The 20,032-nt window shown below is 37.5% G+C and overlaps 1 pseudogene; it reads right to left on the minus strand.

Moving 5' to 3' along the window:
• Positions 1–5,524: 5,524 nt before the first annotated feature.
• Positions 5,525–18,789, minus strand: LOC150098457 (serpin B3-like; annotated as a pseudogene).
• Positions 18,790–20,032: the final 1,243 nt, after the last annotated feature.

The following is a 20,032-nucleotide window of genomic DNA, read 5'->3' on the forward strand; positions in this document are numbered from 1 at the left end:
AATTCATTTTGCACAATGGGTGACAGATACGAATTTTGTTTCTTACCTACAATTTTTTTCCTGAACATCGCATTAAATGATCTTTTAAAAGTGGATCAAATTCTGCAATTAATTCTAGGATTCCTAAAAAATTACCATTATGGGCTGTGTACAAAGCATCAAAATTACCTCTGAAAGCTAAATTATGTTCGTATAAATAAAGAATTTCTGCTACTATTCGTCTTAAAACATTTCCTAACTGTTCTGCTTCAAATTTGATGACGTTTCAATTTGCCTGATCAATTGTATTGTGATATTTTAAATTACATTCCATTTGTGTCCATGAGTAGATGCATTTCATGTACACTGGATTTCGTTCGTGCCACTTTAATCTTTCACTTACATGTCGCCAGTCAGATAAGCCATTATTAGATAAAAATTATCATCAGAAAACAAGAATTTGCAACAAAAACAAAAAATAGATTTAGCAGAGTTTGAATATACAAGCCATCTTCTGTTTTGCTTCTCTCCGTTTGCAATTGTCCTAATATAGTGAGCTGTGGAAAAACACCTCTTATTGTCATCTTTTGGAAAATCATTTTCTGTCGGAGGAGACGGTGGACCACGTTGTACAGTTTGTATTAGTGTTGCGTTGTTCAAAATTTTTGGCCATGTTGCTGGATCAACAATAGTAAATAGTTCACCCTCCTCTGGTGTCTTAGTTTTAGGATCTTCAGTATTCATTGTTTGACCAAACGCGTCATGTTCTCCTCTTCCTTCGAGTATTTCAGGATTCTCATTATTAATTAATGTTGAAACCGAAGAACTGTTTCTAGTTATTTCAGAACCCCCGTTATCAACTGATATATCTGAACAAATATATGAGTTCAACTTCATAAATTTAAACAGTGAATTTCTTTGACGTTCCTCAGCCGCATCTTTTTCTTGTTTTCGCTTTCGTTTTTCATGCCCACTTGGGTATTTTCTTCCATAATAATCTCTCTCATGACTAGTCATACTTTAGAATTAAATACGATAGATTTAATTATAAAATAAGTTAATAAATTAAAACAAAATTACTTACCTGATAAATAAAATATATCTAAAAGATTGAAAACTGCTATTGAAGAAAAATTCTGATGTCGGATAACCTGAAACCAGTTTACAAAATATATTTTTTAAGATGTTTTGCAAGTAATGTCGCATACAAAAATTGCCCTGACAGTACGTGTATATACTTACTTGTTCATAAAATCATAAACTAAAATAAAAAAAATCCTTAAAGTTATTAAAAACACCTGTTTTAAAATGCACTTTTCCCTATTTAACACTATGTTGTACGATATTGTTATATATCTTAGAGTAGTTTCAAATACCACCACTCTAGCGCTACGATCTTAAAATTTATTCCCTATACCAATTACTGTTTATCCTAATGTTATTTCATCGAACAATAGTGCCAGATCGCAGTTCTGGCTCAGGCCATGAGATACTGGACGAGCAGTAACGCGGTGGAGGGCCAAAGAAAGAACGACGCGCCGTTATCAGTATAATTTTAATGTATTTTCATGAAAAATTCGGTGTTTATTTTATTTACCAAGAAAATACAAAAACTGTGCGGTGACACGGGGCCCCTGTGTCACCGCACAGTTCGCACACCCATGAATACGGCTCAGGTCCATGGTATTCTTAGTAAGCGTCTCCAAACCCATAATTCAAATGCATCTATCTTCCCTCTTTCACTCTTTCTCAGGGTCCAACTTTCACATCCATACAGCACCACAGGGAAGACCATTGCTTTCACGATTCTGATTTCTGTTGCGAGGCTGATATCTTTAAAGTTCTTGCTTAAATTTGTCATTGCTTTCTTTCTGAGTAATAATCTTCTTCTAACTTCTTCAGTACAATAACTATCTTTATTAATTCGGGATCCTAGAAGCACAAATTTGTTAACTGCTTCCATTTGATCCCCATCAACTTCAGCATCTTTAAGTTCACATGCTGCCATAACTTTGGTCTTTTTGGAGTTACGGTTAACACCATATTTAGCACTTTCTTCTTTCACTTTCATAATAAGTTCCTTCAAATCTTCTTTGCATTCTGCTAGCAAGGTGGTATCATCTGCATACCTCAAATTATTAATATTTTTTCCACCAATTTTAATTCCAATTGCAGACTCCTCCAGCCCTGCCATTCTTAAAATGTATTCGCTGTACAAGTTAAACAGGTACGGAGATAAAATACATCCTTGTCGCACCCCTTTACCTATTGTAAAATACTCAGTTTCTCCAAGATCTGTTCGGACAGTAGCTTCTTGTTCATAACAAAGATTCTTCAAACGGATAATGAAATGCTCTGGTACTCCCATTGTTCTTAACACATTCTACAGTTTCACATGATCTACAGAGTCAAAAGCCTTGCTATCTGTGCTCTTTCTGTTATCCATCTCACATTGGCGATTTGATCTGTTGTTCCTCTGCCTTTTGGAAATCATTCTTGTTCATGTGGCATTTCACTCTTCATGAATGGTTCCAGTCTTTTCTGAATGATCTTAAGTAAGACTTTACTTGCATGAGAAATCAGTGCTATAGTTCTGTAATTTTCGCACTCTCTTGTATGGCCTTTCTTCAATAAAAGTATATAAGCTGATTTTTTCCATTCTCTAGGCCATGTAGTTGTGATCCAAATTTGCTGACATAGAGTTGTTAAATTTTTAACTGCCTCTTCTCCCAGGGCTTTGAGCAGCTCAATGGGTAATCCATCTCCTCCTGGTGCTTTCTTACTGGATAGTTGTTGCCGTTCCCACCTCACTTCACTCTCCTGTGGTACTAACTCCTGTGTGTAATCCTGCTCTTCAAATTTCTCAGTAATTTTGGAGTCCTTTCTGTATACTCTTTCCATCTTTCTTCGATGTCTGCAGCTTCTGTAAGATATCCTTTGTGTTTACTTTTCAGTATTCTCACCTTGGCACTAAACTTCCCTGTTAGTGCTCTTATCTTTTTGAAAAGATCTCTTGTTTTTCCTTTCTTGTTTTGGTCTTCTATTTATTGACATTCCTGGTTGAAGTATTTTTCCTTGTCTCCTCTGGCTTGCCGTTGAAACTCTACATTCAAATGCCGTATTTCCTGCAAATGTGGCCTTCATTTTCCTTTCCTGAGAGTTTTGATGGCATCTTCTGACAGCCATTTAAACTTCTTACAAACTGCTGGAATATTCTTCTTTGCTTCTATTTTAATTATAGCTTTAATCTCTTCCCCTAGGCCATCTGGTTCTCTTTTGCACAAATTGCGTGTATTGAATCTATTAATATTGTATTCAGCTGGTATGTTTCCAAGATCATATCCGATAGACATTTGTGATGCTTTCAGTTTCCGTAGTTTCACTTGTATCGTAGCCACTAATAACTCATGGTCTGTTCCACAGTCTGCACCTGGAAAAGTCTTGACAGACTGAATTACACTTCCCCATCTTCTTTGTCCAAATATATATAGTCAATTTGATTTCTGTATTGTCCATCAGGTGATATTCATGTGTACAATCTTCTTTTTTGCTGTTTAAAGCATGTGTTAGCAACAAACAAATTCTTTGCACAAACTTCAATTAGTCTCTTCCCTGCAGTGTTACGAATGCCTAAACCAAAACGTCCTGTTATTCCTTGTTACTCAGTCTCTCCCATTTTTGCATTCTAATCTCCGAAAAGTAACTATAAATAGCGCTTTGGTGTTTCATCTATCATTTCTTTTAACTTGCCATAAAATTCTTCAATGTCTTCTTGTGCCTCTGTAGTGGGTGCATAAACCTGAATGATGGTCGTATGCATTGGATGTCCACTCACTCTGAGAGAAATGATTCTGTCACTCACTGGATTTAACCCAATACATACCTAGCCATCTTTTTCCTGAGTAAGAAAGATACTCCATTTTTACGACTTGTCTCATGTCCTGAGTAATACACCATATAGTCTCCTGACAGAAAATGGCCCATTCCTGTCCATCTAAGTTCAATTATTCCTAATATATCCAGCTTCTTGAGCTCCATTTCCATCTTTACTTCCAGCTTACCTTGGTTCATACTTCTAACAGTCCATGTTCTAATTCTGTGGTTTCTTGTGAAAGAGGGACCTCCCTTTTCTAACCAGCAACATCCGTGACCAAGATTCTTCCCGGGTTTTACATGGACACATCATAAAACGTAGTTCTACTTAGTGGAAGCCCTCTGTTCTTCCCTAGTTGAATGTAGGATGCCTGCAGACCCGGGAGTCTTACCATCCAGCACCATATCGCGTACTTTCTCATATTTGGTATTTTCATAGAATTTTCTTGGCAAGGTACAGAGGTGGTTTGCCATTGCCTTCCTCTGGAATATTTTTCGACTTTCCAGTCTACATCTGCGCTGTTCTGTGAAAACGGGGGCACCTCTGGAAGGATGTGACTCTTCGCCACGCAGTACGACCTTGGTAAAGAAGAGGCTAAGTCTCTGTATTAGAGATGTATTGCTCATATCTTTACCCTAGAATAATTCCCAGTCAAGAAATTATCCCTTACCCCCTTGCAATTGAATAATTTCAATTATATTTTATCAAAGCGACTCTTTGTTATATTAACAAAAGTTACCTTTTGTCCATTTGGACGTATGCAACAGAGACAATAAGACTAACAAAACGAGACGTCAGGAAAATACAATCAATGGTAAGGAAAGTATGGAAAAATAGTATAGCTGATTGTATATGCGTTGGATTTTAAAATCAAAAGTATTAAAAGTATCGATACTTTTATTTTAAAAAAGCAGAATTTAGAAATTGTCGGAAAGTATTAGACTACATTTCAACACGGTGTAATAGGTGGAAGTAGCGTGGAAGGCCGCGATTGATTTCAATTTATCAATCTAAAGAACTCCAATATATTAAGTACGAAACAAGATTGTATGAGAGAATGAGTTCAGACTATCAAAATGGCTACGTGGTTAACTTACCAGCTACGGCAATCAGATGGTATGGATGATCGCAAATGCCTTGACATAACAAAGAAATTTAATTGCCTGTTTGTCGTACTGATATCTTAGTACTATTCTCGCATAAGATGCCAAGAAAATAGGATAGAAAGTCGTTACCTTATCATCATGATCAGAATATCATGTCATACTCGTAAACATTGTTCTGAAAGCTAAAGTCTGAAGAAAACTTAAAAAAGAAAAATGAAATCTTCAAATCGTGAACTCATACGTACCTGAAGATTTGGAAACAACTTCTTAAATACGGTGAAGAAATTCTTAATGAAATAAGAGATGACGAAACAAATCTGTTGAAGAATATTCTTGATGAGAAAGTAGAAGCGATCTCTTTAGCAGAGTGGATATACATGACAACTCTTAGAGTCTTAGTGAATAACGATTTGTTATTCAATAAGTCTTTGGATTCTTACATTTCGTTCAGCCTTCCACAAAATAGAATCATCCCATTTCTATTGTCGATGATAAGGAACAAAAATGGATGATTCGCAATGAACCACGGAGTGTCTGGATCATAGCTAAAACAAATACCTCTGTACTAAGTGACTGCAGCTGCTTCACTTCCTTCTTCGTTCACTTCAATGAATGCCTTATGTAAAACCGACGAAACACAGATTTTGCTACTTTCACTAATCCCAGTGATCTCTGCATTCTTAGTAAAAACTCGCTTCATTTGCATATCTTGGAAGATATCTTTCAGTTCTTTAGAGTATTCCAATTTGAATTTAGGAAGATATGCTTTCCACTTCAACTTCCTTCAGATTGTTGTTGATTTCATTGATCAGCTCTTCTGAAAGTTGATTTTCCAGTGCAGGAAGACCGTCAATTTCTGCGGGTAGCAAGATTCTCATGACGATATCGTCACCTTTGTAAGGAACCGCCAACACTCTCAAGTTTGTCTCTTCGATGAGGGTATATGGGAATGTCATGTATTCCATATTCATCATGGACACATTTTTATAAGAGGATTCCAATCCATTATTATAAAATGGATTTTTCACGGTATGTTTTGAATCGAATTGTACCTTCCACGTGCCATTAAAATATACAGCATTCAAAAGCATGGCAACAGTATCGGGATCCAGTGAATCTACAAGTTTCTTAATTTTCTCCTTCGTATTTTCGGCAACCCATGAATTAATCTCTTCTGTTGCTTGCTCTCCTTCTTTCTGGAAGTCGACGTTTCTTGCAAGTGCTTTAAAATAATTTTTTAACACTTCGATGTATTTTGCATTAATGTCAAAGTCTTTTTGAACAAATGCAGCGTTGGCCACTTGAAGATCGTATTCACTGGATGTTGGTAAGTCGATTTGATCCAATAATAGTTGGAATGCTTTTGGAAGATCATCAGATGTAAGACTCCCAATATTGTAACCCATCGTCTGCCTTATTTCATCTGCAGTTGATCCCTGGGCTCCGTACAGAAGAATGGCAGTAGCAGTGGACAAACTAAACGGTGAATAAAACAGGTTTCCTTTTTGTAATGAGAGCTGCTTGTGTAGTTTGAGAGTAAATCTGTGATTGGCCTTCGCTATCTCGCATAAGATTTCGGATTTAGGTTTTTCTGTATTTTCACGATGAGACTTAGCTTTACAGTAATCCAACAGCCGATGAAACCTCTTCCTATGAAGAATTAAAACAAATTAATATGATACTTATACACAATATTTTATAACACATCCTACTTATTTGATATCAATTACACAGATTAATAAACTACTTAAATGAAACCTTCATGGAAGTATTCAATCAATCAATGTGTGTGTGTGTGTGTGTGTGTGTGTGTGTGTGTGTGTGTGTGTGTGTGTGTGTGTGTGTGTGTGTGTGTGTGTGTGTGTGTGTGTGTGTGTGTGTGTGTGTGTGTGTGTGTGCAGTTACTCTCCCACGTATTGGCAAACTAGAGGCCAGAGATTACGTGAAACGAGGACCTGATCATAGGAAATTGAGATCCTACAACGTTCTCTGCGATAACTCTCAGGCAATTGGTGGAGCATATGCTACATAGTGAAATCAAGTTCTAAGTGTAGGTAAACCTTGAACCTAAGAGGTTTCATCAGAGAACTCTAAAAAAAAAAATGATATTGTTCTACAGTGCCTTTAAGATCTTTTTCACAAATCAACTGAACACATCTATCTAGAATGTAAGGTCAATATTTTTCATCATCTTCATCATCAAATTCCTGACATGTGCCCTCAAGGGGATGTACAGGATACAATGGTACTACATGAAAAATTGGCATCATCACTAACTTCCTATCTACAATTTTCCTCCAAATCAGTCTGTTACTTGTCAAGACTCCAACATTATCAGATCTTATGCTTCTATCGAGTAAGACGCTTTTTACCTATCAATCCACGTATATCTTGGTCTTCCACTGGGTCTTTTTCCTGCCAACCTGGAAGACAACACTTCCTTTGCTACTCTTTCCTCTGCCATTCTGTTTAAGTGACTATTCCAACTGAGATTAGCTCTGCTAACAGAGCTAATCTCAGATGGTATGTTTAGTGCATTAATAAATTATGATATATTTTTCAGCTATGTTTTAAGAGATTATGATGTTATCAAGTTACAGATCTATCACAGTTGTGCGTTTTTACTGTTCAGAGAAGGCGCGATCATAGTTTCACATTTATTATCAAGTTCTTTCATTAACCATGAAATAACTTGATAAGAGGGGATCAAACATGACCTGGATTTTCCTTCTCTGTAAATAACAGCATTTATCAGATATTCCATAATTAGATAGGGAGTCTGACATTTGCAGAGGTTGCATGTGTTAAATAGAGTATTTTCTAAATCAGAGATGCTGACATGTCTGTTATCGAAGTAAGCTTGTCTAAGTTCTGAAATGATGCCCTTGTGGTAGTTATCAACATTTCTTATCAAATATATCATTTTTTTTATTAGATAACGACGTTTGTCTTCTGTTCGAGTGCATTTTAATGTACAACTCCATACAAAGGCTGCTTTGGAAAGGTGATTGGTAAACCGAAAATGCAGTGCGCATCACGAAATCAACTTATGGTATGGGCATAAATGGAGTGATCCGAGAGACCAATACACCTTGCAGAATAGGTTTCTGCATGTGTATTTGATTCATGTGTAACTTTTTGCATGATTTGCAACAGCTGCTGCATGATTCATGCTCATGAATCACGAAGCACTCTTAAGCAAAAGTACAGTAGCGCACCATGACTACGTTTATTACATTAGCTGCAATAACCTTGGTTCCGGGTTGAATATTATTAATCCTCTAAGTTCATGTATTAAAGGTATTTAACATGACACGGGGAAAAATCTACCTCTACCCACCTTAGTTGCTTCTTGCATTGCTTAAGTTGTAAACACAGTTATCTTAGTGCTACTATATCATGGAATAGCATCTTTCCTTCACAGACATCTGTGAAGTCGCACCATTCAACCCATTTTAACCAATTTTGGAGTCTAAGGGTCTTTTAAGGTGGTTAGGGTTCTCTGAGAATTTTGAGTTCTCTGAGAATTTTGGCACAGCCGGATAAAATGAGAATAACTAGAAAGTAAATTCTATATAATAATATGCTGGCTAAGCTGAGTGAATGAGCTACCATAAACACAGCCGGCTGGTTGGCCGAGCAGTTAGTGTATCCGCTCTCCAGCCAAAAGGATGCAGGTTCGAATCCCACCGTGGGCATGGATGTTTGTCATTGTCTGTGGAAATACCAGTGATGGTGGCGGGCGGTAGATGACGTTGGTGTAGTTAGTGGATTGAGTGGGGGAGACAGAGAGATGTAGAGTACGTGTCCTCCCTGGATGAGTCTTCGGACTCCCTGGATGTGTCACGTAATAATAAAAAAATAAAATAAAATTTGTTGTATTATAAAAACACATTAAGAATGGTTACAAAAAGATGACGTTCATTACCACAAAATATTATACTTGAATATCTCAATTGAATAGAAGAGGAAACTTAATTGAACTGAAAAACAAATGTTTAAGTAGGCATTTCGTGCCCTTATGCATTATCTTAATTCCCATAATCTAGGAATTTATATTCCCGGATTATGGGAATATAAACAAAAGGACGTCACCTGCTACGTGTCACTTAGTTGACTTCATCAGTGGCGATATGGTTCGTTGCTTAATACAGCAGTGGCGCACTCAAGATCTTGAGGGGAGGCCCGAGCACTCAAGATTTAATGTTGGTGGGGGGGGGCGAGTTGAGTAGACGATTTAGGAATAGACACTACGCATTGCATACGACCTATGACTGAGCATCTGCTGTGATCTCCAATACATGATACCCGTGATCTCCTCTAGCCCGACACGGGCAAACGAAGTAGAGCTCGGTCAGCCCGAGTACTACCTCGTTCGCCTGGCGTTCACATCGGGCATGATTCCCGAGAGATATAGGGTATTCCCACCTTATGTGACTGCTAATTCATAAGTAGGATAGAAACAGAAGACAGGACACAACATAAATAAAAAAATAGTAATAATGAATTTTAATTAGGAAAAATGTTTGGAAAATTTTCTAGTGTTCTTTTCCTTTTCCTTTTTTTTGGGGGGGGCCCTGCCCCTTCTCCTGAGTGCGGTATAATAATACAGTATGTAATACAGTAGTATGTTTATTGATGTATGTGTTCTGAACGGTGGAATTCTTTATTAATTTTAACGAAGGTTGTGTGTCTTTCTTTTTATTTTAGTGGTATTTGGTAGTACAGTAGTGGGGACTGAAAGTATGTTTGCTGAACTGTTTCATACGTTTGTTTCCTCTTTTTATTTGTTCAGTTATTTATTTTACTTTAGTCGTCTGATTTTCTTATTTATTCTATTTTTAATCCTTATTTATTATAGTTTATAATTCCTTTTGTTTTATTAGTAGTAATCTAATTGGAGACCTATCTCGCAGTTACGCCACCAGAGAGGTACGATTGACGTCACTTCCGATGACAGTGAAATTGTCACTATCACGAGAATGAAAAAGTTTCAAGTGAAATTGACCGTGATCGAATTTTATCCTGTAAGCTAGTAAGGAACAAATACGTCCAAAAGTATTAAAAGTAAAGGAGCTACTTACATTTCCGAAAAAATCTTGGTAATCAATACAATTTATTCAGTACATTGATCAAACAAATCTATTAAATAATTAAAACCGACAAGCTAGAAACTAAAACCTGTCAGCAAACAACACCCGTGCTTAAAAACGCGTTACTTAATAAAGCGTGTCTAAGAATGAAGGAAATACACGAGCGACGCTCTGCGGCTAAAATTGTTGAGCATATGTCCAGTGAAATAATAAAAAAATTCGAATCGCACAAGTTAGGTAACAGCTTAAACGAATGCTTTTGGATTTGATTTTTTAAAAACTTTTGTTACTATTAATGCCATATCTTTATTTGTAGTGTTTTAAGGAACTTTTTTCCAAACCAACTAATTAATCTGAAACTGGGAAGTGGTTCCACTAACAAGATGAAGACTTTTATGTATAAATTATTGAAATCCGTCAAATAGTTTTCAAATTATGTGTTTTTCAAAATTCATGGGTGGACACTGATCATTGACGATAAAAAAAGAAAGGTTGTTGTAATTATTAAAGGGTAGCAGCAACAGTTCAAAGGAGGAAGGTTGAGTTGAGTCATGAATGTTAAAAACGTCACATGTTTCTGCCTTTCAGAGTTCATCGGTAAGTTCACTGCAAAACTTGATAGATAGCACTTCAAGAATAACAAAGAAATACAATCATCAACTGGCACGTACAGTCCTAAAGCAAACATTCTACTAAATGGCTTCCATATCAGTGATACATCATCGAATTCCTTGGTTTCGTGTGTGTGTGGGGGGGGGATGGGTGGGCGGTGGGTGTGATATATATGAATTACAGCCAACAAACAGCAAATTAACATTCAATAATGTATAAATGTTTCCTCAGAGAAGCCTGGTAGAAGCTTCAGTTATTAGCATAATAATTATTAGCATAATTATTAGCATAATAATAATAATAATAATAATAATAATAATAATAATAATAATAAAACGTGATTGTTATTATTATTTATATATATTTATATAAAAATAGTTACCTAACATTTCGTTCTTTATGCAAATTGTATATTTGTATATACACTGCATATATGACGATGATAATAAGATTATTGTCTTCTTCCTTTCCAGGCTTATAATCCAAGTTTTCAGACAAATATAAGTAGATTTAAATTTAAGGCAAGTTTACAGTTATCCGCCCTAATCTCTTTCCCAGATGCAAATTGAAGTCGCTTGTTTTCTCGGGCCAGCTATCTGTGGCAGAAGCTTGAGTTAGCTACCCCTAGTTTGTCTCCAGAAGGACTAACCAGCCTCTTTAGGAATTAAAAGGCATTTTCCTTTCCTGTTTTACGCTTATACTCCATGAACAATGTACTAAGGAATCACAAAAAACGAAAGAAAAACAAAGCAAAATAAGCAACAGCAATGATGTATTGTATCAGTTCTGATTGGATTGATATTCCTTCATATGTGCAAAAAAATGTCTGCGAACATAATTTAATCTTTCGGACACCATTTATTTAAAAAATATTTAGCGTCTGTTTTGGATAATTCTTATTTTGTTTTTATATTTAATCTATTTATTGTTATTGTTGTTTAACATTTCATTTCAACGTTTCGGTATTTTTAGAATTTAATGTTTCACTTCCAATATTTATTCAGTCATTGTTCCATTTATCTACGTAAGGCAAGATATGATATTACGCTTCTATGTTCCCATGGCAACAGTAGAGTCCATTGTGTGGTATGAAATACAGACACCGTTCACTGAATTAGAAACTTTTATTTAATACCGTATTTTCAGTATAGACTGAAAAATCCGAACTTCTTCAATTCCCTTCTCCGTAAGTGACGTTTACGTGCACCTGCATACAGGTTTCTAATTCAGTGGCCAGTATGTGATTTATCACTAAACGAAGCTTCTTGATTATTATCAAAATAAAGCACTTTTCAAAGCGGCATAATACTAAATTTAGACGTAGAACCGACAGACAAACCACACGCCCTCTATGGGAGAATGTTATGTGTATCAGTTGGTTAGCTGCATTGGCTGTCAATAACTTAACTTATGGTGCGAAGTCTCTCTCTCTATAAGGGAAACTATTCTAAGTTAACAATTAAAAATTAAGCTTACCCTCAACCCCCTCTTCCCTCCCCCGTTTCCATGTCTCCTCACAGTCCCACTCGGTTTTATCATGAAAATATCACTTATTGTGTGTTATCAAAGAAAGTCAGTTTGCTAATGCCAGCTATCCGTAGTTAAAATACTAATGGCTGTTTGGCAGTACGTTGACATTATGAGCAGGATGATGTTTATCGTCCGGTGGATAATGCAGTGTTTAATGGGAGCAAGACCTAGCTAGAAAAAAAATTCATAATTGGCATCTATAGCTAGGTTTAAGGATTATCTCTCACTAAACATTTACCTGCACAACCTTTATAACTAAAGAATTACAACCGTTGGTGCATGGGATTCACATATATTATGTTTTATAATGGACACAATATTTTGTTTCCCATTATTATGTGTACAGCACGCTCAGAACATTACTTGGTTTGATGGGTGCAGCACAAATACGTTTCATATTCCCTTTGTCTGTGAGGGAGGTTCTTTCAGTGGAGTTTTATTGAGCTCTCGGCTCGCTCTCTGAGGGTATTGAGATTAACTACTTTCAGCTGAGCATAAGATTGATTTGGGTCTTTTTTGTTTGTAGTATTCGGCTTCATTGTAGTCCGAAGCTTGTTTGATCAGCGGGTTTGAATGATTACTTGCCTTGGTGAAGAACTTTTCTGCTAGAAGATGAAGAAGGGAGGAGATATAAGGAATGTTGACTTCTCCGTGAATCTGGGAGTTTTTTATGAACCATGGGGCGTCCAGAATCATCCTCAGGCATTCATTATGTATCTTTTGCAGTTTTTGAATATTTGTATTCAAGATATGGCTCCATGCAGGAGATGCGTAAGAGTGATGACTGAACGTATTACCATCTTATATATAAGTAGTTTGTTACGTACATCCAGCTTGCTTCTGCTGTTAATCATGGGGTAGAGTTGCGCGATTTATTTAGATATCTCCTAGCCCATGTGTTTTATATGATTGCTGAATTGAAGTTTTGTGTCAAGCAGCGCGCCGAGGTATTTAACTTCAGTCTTCCATGGAATCTTTGCTCCTAATATGGATATGTCCTTCTTGGTCTGGACCTTCTTTTTGGAAAACATTATAGCTGAACTTTTTGGGGGTTAACTTGAATCCTCCAGTAAATAAAAGCGGGCTAAGAGAAAGCTCTATGGCACACCAGCCAGGATTTTGCATCTAGTTGAAAGTTCCAATTGAAACCTTTTGTGATATGCTCAACCAGTCTATGTATCTGTTGTACAGTGTTATGGTCTTTACAGAATGCAAATTGCTCATTGGAATGATTCCTAACTTGTCTGTTTCACAAGAAGTCTTGTGAGAATAACTTTTTCAGCGACCTTACCAAGACAGGGTAGAAGACTGATAGGTCTCTAGCTTTCTGGGAGATGGGGGATCTTTTTGATAGGGATCATGTCTGCAGTATTCCAGCTTGTGAGAAAGTGCTGATATCTAAGATAACGTTGATTATATTGACTAAATGAATTATAGTTTTTCTAGTAGTAATCTGATGACTCTGTCGATGATGCCATCTGGACCTGGAGCCGTTTTGTTGTTCACATGGGCCATAATGTTTGTTATTTCTTCTGGGGAAGTAAGTGTGATAGGTTCTGAATTATCCTTTTGGTGTCTTAAGACGTTCTTGACACTGCGGTGAATTTTGTAGATAAGGTTGATGTTTAAATTTTCATAAGAGGGGTTACCTTGTGTTTCCAAGTTGTCTATTAGAGCTTCAGCTTTTTCGTTCTCTGTGTGAGCTATTCCCTTCTTGGTCTGAATTGGTGGTAAAAGTTGATTTTTAGTACGAAGAGATCTCAAGAATTTTCAGATGGAGTTATTCTCTTGGTTTAAATTAGTCAATTTGGTTTCCCATTTATCGTTTCGGTGCTTTTGAAGACTTCACGTACTTGCCGATTTAATCTGTTCAGTATTGTTTTATCTTGTGAGGGCTCTTGTGTTGCGGTATCACTTTCTAGCTTTGTTTTTTGCTCTTATTATATCCATGATTTCCTCAGAGATTCGACTGATCGGGTGAAAGACTGGTTTGGGTAAATGCTTTTATTGCTTTTTTGATTTGACTGCTTACCCCCCCCCCCCCCCACCCCCCCCCCCCCCCACCCCCCCCCCCCCCCACCCCCCCCCCCCCCCACCCCCCCCCCCCCCCACCCCCCCCCCCCCCCACCCCCCCCCCCCCCCACCCCCCCCCCCCCCCACCCCCCCCCCCCCCCACCCCCCCCCCCCCCCACCCCCCCCCCCCCCCACCCCCCCCCCCCCCCACCCCCCCCCCCCCCCACCCCCCCCCCCCCCCACCCCCCCCCCCCCCCACCCCCCCCCCCCCCCACCCCCCCCCCCCCCCACCCCCCCCCCCCCCCACCCCCCCCCCCCCCCACCCCCCCCCCCCCCCACCCCCCCCCCCCCCCACCCCCCCCCCCCCCCACCCCCCCCCCCCCCCACCCCCCCCCCCCCCCACCCCCCCCCCCCCCCACCCCCCCCCCCCCCCACCCCCCCCCCCCCCCACCCCCCCCCCCCCCCACCCCCCCCCCCCCCCACCCCCCCCCCCCCCCACCCCCCCCCCCCCCCACCCAATTAATAAATACAAATCATGACCGTCTGGCTATTCAGAAACTCAAATAACAGAATGCAGTTATAAAACGTTATTGACGTTGAACAATACTGGACGATATCACGTGTTCTTGTTCTTGTTCATACAGTCCGAGCTCAGATTGAAGTAGATTTTTTATTAGAGCTGACCACACTTGATGGAGAAAATATTAAACTTTGATTTTTATTGCATTGGGTTGGGTTTTTCAGCACATTACCAGCGTCTTTAAATTTTCTTATGTAGCTGTTGTTTTCTATGTATGATATCGTCGTTTTTTGCCAGAGTATATCGTGTCCAGTGGAAGTGGTATGGAAAGAAAGACCCGTTTTTTGTTTTCATTTGTATTGTACGTCTTTTTGGTGTTCAGCCATGCGTATTTCTCCGGATCTTCCTGTCTATCCTACGTAGTAAATCCCGCAATCAATGGATTTTGTAGACTCCTGGTTTTTTAAGAGGATGATGAGGTGGATGAAGTTTACCACAACAAAATAATAATATCAGGATAATTCGACATATTTAATTCTTCAGGAGGATCCTACAAGAGAATTACAAAACCGTACAAACAACTTGTTAAAGACTACGAGTGAACTTCCTCATAATGTTCGCCTCTCTTGACGCTCTCTACATCCTCTTATCCCAGGCATCTATGGAGTTCCCAAAATACATAAAGAAATCATTCCTCTTCGCGCAATTGTGGAAGGAATGACTCACCTACGTATAAACTTTCCAAATATCTAGCAAAGTACCTCAAGTGTTTCCCCAATAAATCTTCATCTTTCATTAAAAACACCACAGATTTTGTTTCTCATACAAAAAATGTTCCCATCAATGAAAATGACATTCTAGCAAGTTTTGACATTATATCTTTATTTACTAACGTTCCTACAGACGAGGTACTTACATTACTAAAGGACAAATTATCCAAAAAAACATTTGCTTTATTAAAACATTGCATTCATTCTGGTTACTTCAGATATCAGGACTCCGTTTACCAACAAAAACAAGGCCTGGCAATGGGCAATCATTTGTCCCCAGTTCTAGCTAACAACTTCCTTCTAGATTTTGAAACGAAAACCATATCTTCCTTCTCATTTAAACCAAACGTTTGGAAACGATATGTTGATGATATATTCATTATTTGGAATCATTGGCACGCCTCTCTCACAGATTTTCTTCGTCATCTAAACATCCAACATCCTAATATAAAATTTACTGCTGATCTAGAAAAGAATAACCCCTTACCTTTCCTGGATGTCATGCTTACACGATGCTTTGAAAGATTAAAAATCTCTATATACAGAAAACCTACTCATACCAATAGATATCTATAATCGTTCTCATCATTTTCCACCACAAAAACTTGGAACTATATCTACTTTAGGATACAGAGCACGGTCTCTCTTGAATGAACCAGATGAACTACAAAAAGAAAAAAATCACCTCACTCTTATCTTTAAACAAAATGAATACTCTGAAAAAACGATTAAGAAATTTCTTCTGGATCCTCCTAGGCAGTGCACAACAGAAACTAATAATTTTAAAGGTAGCATCTCCATTCCATACATTAGCACAGTCTCTAAAAATTAGCTAAAGTCCTGAAAGAAATACAAATACAATATCAGGACGTTCTTCACCACACTTCCTAAAACCGTTCTCTGATCAGCCATCCAAAGCCTACTCATCACAACCTAAAATACCCAGGTGTATATAAATAATAATGGTGCGATTGCAATATCCCTTATTTTGGACAAACAACAAATCTATTGAACAACGTATTGAAGAGCATGAAAGAGACATCTCTTACAAAAGATCTCATGCATCTGCGTTATCCAGTCATGTTCTTTTTTCAAATAATCCTAATGATGATCAACAAAGCCACTCCGTTTGCTGAGGTAGATCAGAAAATATTTTTCGCTGTGATGACGAGTTTGAGAGAAAAATTGTAGAATCAAGGGAAATCCTGCTGAACCCCGTTCACTTAAACAACAATTTGAGTTATAACATCCCAGATAGCCATGCTGCAGTTATTCAATATTGGCGTTCATGTGAGCGTGCACGCACACTTGCAATAAACAATGGCACGCCTGTTAGAACAACTCGAAAAAATACGATGTTTTTTATGTATCAATTATGTGTGGCAATGTTTACCTGTAATTTCCAGTTTGTTTAGATACTTCAATATTTATTACTATTCGTTTCCTTTATGAATACGTGAGGAAGGTTGTTATAAGCATAAACTAGTTGTATTATTCTCATTATAAGTTATCTTTATAATTTTTATAAAATCTTTATAAGTTATCTCGGTTTTTTAAGTCATTAAATCTGTTTTAATATATATATTAAATATATATATATATATATATATATATATATATATATATATATATATATATATATATATATATATATATATATATATATATATATATATATATATATATATATATATATATATACAGGGTGTTCGGGATAAATTTGACAGTTTCGTAAGGAAAAAGAAAATCTTCTTTGTATCTATTAAATTTAATGAATTGACAAAAAAACATTACAGGCAGAGTTAATTACAATACTATCAACAAGATTTACTCAAAATAACCACCATTAGCATCGATCACAGCTTCAATTCTGCTTCGGAACCTCGAACAAGCTGATGCTACAGTCTCCCTGGGAAGGGCCGCAAAAACTGTTTTAATTTTATCCATTAACTGGGCTTTTGTATTACTGGAAGTGCGATTGGTGTCTTTTTCAACTGCGCCCCATACAAAATAATCCATGGGGTTAAGGTCTGGGGAGTTTGGAGGCCAAACATTTGGACTGGTGAAGTCATAGAAATTTTCAGACAACCATTTTTGACTTTTCCCAGAGGTGTGGCAAGGGGCCGAATCCTGCTGCCATACATACGGCCTACCATTGGCTACCCTTGTTATCCAGGGCTTGACTACAGTTAGCAACTCCACGAACAAAGCCCGAATTCCAATGCCAGGGTTCTTCAACACCTGTTCCTGCAGATTTGCGAGGAATTCTGCTGTACGAACGCAATCAGATCGTCTGCTAGGGATCTTTCTTCTTGCTACATCCTCGTAGTCACCATTGCAAGTCTCTAGTTCATGCCTGATTGTTTTTACTGTATTCAGGGAGCATTGGGCAGCAGTCGTAATATCCTTATTTTGATGGCGGGCACGAATCAGCATGATACAAGTTATTCTCTTCCATGATTCAGGTGGGTTCCAGCTATCCATCCTTTCTGACATCTTGTATATGAATGAAGAAGGGTCCAAACTTTTAAATGAAGAGAAGTGTGTGTTAATACATGTAACTTACGGAAAAATATAATTAATTATAAATATGTCAAATTTATCCCGAACACCCTGTATATATATATATATATATATATATATATATTTTTTTTTTTTTTTTTTTTTTTTTTAATTAATGATGGACATTTATAATTGTTTCTCAGTTTTAGTTTTTTTTTTTTTTTTGTTGTTCTTTATTTAACACATGATGTCACTTGTGGTGTCCTCTCTCTCTTAGCAATTTGTGTACTAGTAGTTGACAAGTGTCTTTCTGACTGCAGCATCAGCAGAACACGATGTTTTGTAGCACAAATAAAATGTCACAATGCACTCTGGGAATGGTTGCTGGTGTACAAAGCTAATCTTAGATGGCAGCACATGAGTAATGTTAAAAAAATAACAATAATGTAATAATGATGATAATAGTGAGGCAATAGGAAATATTACACAACAGAATATTATTTGAGCATTATTAAAAGGGAAATTCTCCTGAACTCATAAAATGTTCTGTTATGAGTCAAATAAACTGAAAATGAATAAAACACGACCTAGGCTTCGAGTGGATGTCTTGTTCTTGTTTCATTTTATTTATTTACTCTGGCAAATCTTTATTCCTATTAGGACTGTTGTCTGACTCATAACCGTAATGCTCAAAAGTATTTGAACCTGTTATTATAATACCAAGTTTAAAGTAGACAGGTTGGGCAAGGCTTTCCTGAGAATTTCTGAATCCCACTTCGTATTTCCACATTATTACCATTTTATTTTTTCTAACAAGTACACATGCGCTATGACTAAACACAACAACACATGAAGTTTAAAACTAGATATACACACAATTAGCTTATAATACATAATAGAGGTTTCAAACTTCCAATCGAAACCCTATTGTAAATACCGTTGAATGTTAAGCAATGTAGCGAAACATACTGTCCTTATCCTAAGGACTGGCTTATGCTAGTAAAAACTTATGATATAAGTTATTGTAATAGGAGATACAGGGTGTTCGGGATAAATTTGACAGTTTCGTAAGGAAAAAGAAAATCTTCTTTGTATCTATTAAATTTAATGAATTGACAAAAAAACATTACAGGCCGAGTTAATTACAATACTATCAACAAGATTTACTCAAAATAACCACCATTAGCATCGATCACAGCTTCAATTCTGCTTCGGAACCTCGAACAAGCTGATGCTACAGTCTCCCTGGGAAGGGCCGCAAAACCTGTTTTAATTTTATCCATTAACTGGGCTTTTGTATTACTGGAAGTGCGATTGGTGTCTTTTTCAACTGCGCCCCATACAAAATAATCCATGGGGTTAAGGTCTGGGGAGTTTGGAGGCCAAACATTTGGACTGGTGAAGTCGTAGAAATTTTCAGACAACCATTTTTGACTTTTCCCAGAGGTGTGGCAAGGGGCCGAATCCTGCTGCCATACATACGGCCTACCATTGGCTACCCTTGTTATCCAGGGCTTGACTACAGTTAGCAACTCCACGAACAAAGCCCGAATTCCAATGCCAGGGTTCTTCAACACCTGTTCCTGCAGATTTGCGAGGAATTCTGCTGTACGAACGCAATCAGATCGTCTGCTAGGGATCTTTCTTCTTGCTACATCCTCGTAGTCACCATTGCAAGTCTCTAGTTCATGCCTGATTGTTTTTACTGTATTCAGGGAGCATTGGGCAGCAGTCGTAATATCCTTATTTTGATGGCGGGCACGAATCATCATGATACAAGTTATTCTCTTCCATGATTCAGGTGGGTTCCAGCTATCCATCCTTTCTGACATCTTGTATGTGGATGAAGAAGGGTCCAAACTTTTAAATGAAGAGAAGTGTGTGTTAATACATGTAACTTACGGAAAAATATAATTAATTATAAATATGTCAAATTTATCCCGAACACCCTGTATATAAAGGTGTGTTTGATTTTACATCAGAATGTATAAAAAATGCTTATTACCAGTGATTGATTATATTATATTATATTA

This window comes from Typopeltis vanoorti, chromosome 15 (assembly GCF_054136105.1).
Source record: "Typopeltis vanoorti isolate ZY-2024b chromosome 15, IOZ_Tvanoo_1.0, whole genome shotgun sequence".
In the NCBI taxonomy this organism is placed as follows: Eukaryota; Metazoa; Arthropoda; class Arachnida; order Uropygi; family Thelyphonidae; genus Typopeltis; species Typopeltis vanoorti.